This window comes from Bidens hawaiensis, unplaced genomic scaffold (assembly GCF_021521415.1).
Source record: "Bidens hawaiensis isolate Kalapana, Puna unplaced genomic scaffold, B.hawaiensis_p1.1 tig00067161_1, whole genome shotgun sequence".
Taxonomy (NCBI): domain Eukaryota; kingdom Viridiplantae; phylum Streptophyta; class Magnoliopsida; order Asterales; family Asteraceae; genus Bidens; species Bidens hawaiensis.
In genome coordinates, this window is record NW_027501897.1 from 47,163 (window position 1) to 51,613 (window position 4,451).

The window sequence follows — 4,451 nt, forward strand, 5'->3', positions numbered from 1 at the left end:
AAGTCCGTTGCGCTCTTGGGTGCGAGAGCCATCTCCAACAGTACACCTATTTTTTGGTTGTTGTACCCTGGGAGAAAGGCGTGTTCGTCTAAGAAGAAGCGTGAAATTTGTTCTAAAAGAGCCGTGTTGAACACAAATCCTTAGCCAATGCTGACAAATTTAGTTTGTTCAAGTGTGCAATCAAGAATAAACACTTCACGTGTTAAACATCGTAATTAAATTAAATCATACGAGTGTTTGAATGCTCTCGTGTTTTCTACCTATTATTGTTTGTTTATTGAGTAACCATGTAATGATACATAACATATTGTACCTAATCGTTGTGCTTAAAAGTATTTGGTGAGTTTTGTCATAGTCTAATAGCTAGAGGGATTCATTACTAAGTTTTAATTAATTTGATTGAGTGGGTAGAATTGGTTTGTTAAAGGATATATTTAGTTTGATTTGTTTTCTCTATTTAATTGGAATTAGAGTTTTAATAGGTTGCTTAGGTTTGCTAAAGTCTATATGTGGGTTGTAGGTACTTTTTTTAATCTCAAATGCAAATAATTTCCAGTTTAAATTTAATTTAATAAAATAGTGTCGATCATTGTGATCAAAAGAAGTTGCTTATTCATTTTATTTTATTTTATAGTTTATCGAATTGTTTCTTGGTGTTGGGATATCAATATATCTGACCCAAAAGCCTTTACTGTTAAAACATTATATACTTATCATGTGATTTTGACTACATTAAAAACTTCATCGTGTATATTAAAAGAGTTAATGAATCATTCTTTCAATTCTAGATGATGATACCTTTTGATTATAAGTTTGATGAAAAAACTTGAAGAGGCAGGTCCTCGCAAAGCCCAGTTGGACCCGCAAGACTCACCTTGAAGAGGTACGTCTGCGCAAAGACCAACTGGATCCGCAGGACCCACCATGCTCAGAGAGATGAAGACCTTACACGCAGTAAGCCAGCTGTCCCCGCAGGAAAGCCTCCCTTGGTACAGTACCCTGCCTGTCCCCGCAGCTGTGGGTACAAGCCAAGAAGGAAGGCTACCCGCACTAACAGTAAGGCTACACGCATAAGGCACTAACTCTTATACTTCAGCAATGTCACCTGAAGAAGGAATGAGCAGGGCGGGAATATTCCTGCCCGAAAGAGTCAGTCCGTACGCTTCTAGAAGATCTTTTGTACTATACCTACCAAGGTATGGACAAATAGACAAGATCTGACAAAAGCAACCTATGAACCAATCACAGGGTGACAGCTCACTGACAATAGTACAAGGAGGAGCACGCTCCAGTACAAAATGTCACTATCAGCCGCTGCCTACCCACCAACTCCCATCGTGGCACGAACGTAGCCCATAGTTGGTGGAAAAGGAATATTATATACAGCTGGCCGTACCTGCTTGGAAACCTACCTTCGGCTATAAATACTCCAACACCCTGGAATGGTATCATCATCTTCTCTCTAGTTATTTCTCTCTATATACCTTTATATTCAGAGCAACCTAGTCTGATTCTCACGCCGGAGGGTGGTCACAAGGAGGAACCCCCCCCCCCCTCTCAGTGACGAGCTTACAGTGTCTATTTTGCAGGTTGAAAAGAATAACCATCTTAGCTGGACCTAACCCTCGTGGGAAACATCTACTTAACCCTAAGATTATCCTTAATCTGTCGGGGTCACTTAGTGTTTCTTCATTGACGCCATCCGTGCATTAAGTTAGAACTTACTCTTCTTTCTCAGTTTTTTCAAACATAAAACTGGAAGGCGAGATGCCTTTCTCTCGTAGGCAGCCTCAGTATCAACATCGTGTAGAGGAAATTTGGAAGGCGAGATGCCTTTCTCTGCAAATCCTAGACAAAGTAAGAAACCAGCTTTCTCTCCATCCTCATGAGAAGCGTTAAGGGCTGCGCTCATGGCATCATCATAGGATGTGTTCGCGAAAATCTGATGCACAACCTACAAAAAAAAAACTTTTCTAAGTACAAAGAAAACAAAAAGCAAAAAGCAAAGAATAATTGAGCTATGCATACCTGCGGCAACGCTTCTCGTAGAAGCCAATCGTTATTGGACAAGGACTCTTGAAGGGTAGCTTGAGCTTGATCGCGTGCGCGTTCGGCCTCATTCTTATTAAGGTTGGAAAGCAACACTTCCTTGGCAGCAGCCTCCTCAACGCCTTTAAGCTTACGCTCAGTGCGATCAAGCACACCCTTCTGATCCAAGAGCTCCTGTAGCTTCTTGGCGTCCTCCAGAGCCAAAGCCTCATGAGCCTGCTGAAGCTTCTCCAGTTTAGCTTTCAGTTCTTCATTTTCAGCGCGTAGAGGCTCAGCAACAGCTTCAGCTTTTGAGGCCCTTTCAGTCGCATTGCGCGCGGTTTCCTTGGCCAACCTAAGCTGTTCGTTAACAGCTTGAGTAGCCTTGGAACGGGCCTCATGCCTAGCTTGCATTTCGGCCTCAAGGTCCTTGAAGGCCTTTTCCCTCTCAGCAGCGGTGGCGGCAAGCTTCTTGTTTTCTTCCCTCAGCGATCGCACCTGAGCCCCCTCCAAGCTACGCGCAGTCCTTAACTTATCGTTTTCACGACAAAGTAATTCGACACGCGGCTGCATCCGGGCGAGTAGAATTCGGAGCTCGGTGGACAACCGGCCTTCCTGGTAACTAACCATGGCCTCCCCCAATGCACCACTTGAAGCGGCATGGCGCGTCCAGTCGACGCAGTCTGCAGCCGTCCTGAGAGTTGTCCCTCGGCGGATATTCCACCTTGGGGCATAGACCTCATTGGAATCTGAAACTGCAACAACAAAAAAAATAGTTAAGAAAAAATGACTAAGGATGGATAACAGGCCAAAGTAACCCCACGCACCTGTAGGGTCGATAACAGGCCGATAGCCACTAAACCCATCACCCGAACCTAAAGGATACCCATCCAAGAGGTCAAGGAGATGGGAAGGAGGCAAAGATCGGACCCCCTCATCAACAGAGGTAAGTCTAGAGGTCCCAACTCTAAACATACCTGAAGAACTGGCCAAGGACGAAGTAGTCGTTGATGCCATAGAGACCATTGGAGATGAACTCATTTGAGATGAACTCATAACCATTGAAGTCGCCGCAGATGAGCTAATCGCAGATGAGCTCATGGAGAAAGTCACCGCGGGTCCGGTGAATGACGTGGTAAATATGGCACTGACGGCTGGCGAAGAAGTTGAACTGCTCAACGCAGCAACGAAAGTGGACGCCATCGTCGGCACAGCAGCCATGACAGACGACGTCATAACCGGAACAGTTGCTTCAACAGTAGAAGCAACAGAACCAGTACCAGAAACAGGCGCAGCCGCCTGGGTCATCGCCTCGGATAGGTTGACCAAACCTATCGTCTTGGGTCCTGAACCAACTCCACCCACACCACTCCCCTCAAAAGCAGATAAGTCTACTTCTGCACAAAGAAACTTTTTAATATATCAAAAAAAAAGGCGGAAGGAGATGCGGAAAAGGTACACAAAAAGTACACTTACTGGTTTTCTTGATCTTGAAAGCCCTGATAAGCGGAGATGGACCCGATGAAGATGGCCTCTTCACGCCAGTTACCTTCGCAATGCTTAGCGACTTGGAAGTGACAGTCGTTGTCTCAACCTCTGAGACAATAGTCTCGTCACCACCACCAAGGTTCCTCGTCGCCTCCTCACTTTCAGTCTCGGAATCAGACTTATTCCCCAAGTCAACGAAGGTAGCAACCTTCGTTTTGCCCTTCACGCTGGCCGCCTTCTTTTTCCTTACAATAAAAGGCCCATCTGCGGATCCCTCATCAGAAGATGACAAGATCAGAGGAATTCCAGCAAAAGTGTGAGCATGAAGAGGACGAGGATTTAAGAACTCATTACCTGGCCGAGTGACGCTTAAAATGTCATGGCCTGGCGGGTAGACCTCTGCGAATCTATCCGCAGTTTTCTCCAAAACGGGCAACTCGTTCTCATCAAGATCACGAGTACCCAACCGCATGGGACCACCAGTCTCCAGCGGGTGCAAAAGCGACTGTAAGTCGTTCCCCTCTGAAATAAAAATGATAACAATGTTAAAAGGACAACCCTAAACAAACACAAAAGACGGGGCATACCATAAGGAATATAGTTCAAACCGTATTCAAGAACGATGGGTATTTGCGGCGTCCCAGACCCGGCATCTTTCCACGCGCGACTCATCCCAAGCATGACCATCCCAGACTCCGCGAAGCGATAAACAGGAGTCTGAATCTGGGAAATCTTGGTGAACCACTCCGTCTCCTGGTAGTTGGAAGCCGAAAGATTAGGAAGTGCCCTCCCATTCTTGAACGTCATCGCAATGGGAACGACACGAGCGGAAATATAGAAAAATTCCCGCTTCCAAGAACGAAGACTACGCTCAGTAGTACAGATCTTCAAACCCTTGATCCGAGTGACAAGGGTATACCAACCCTGGACGCACC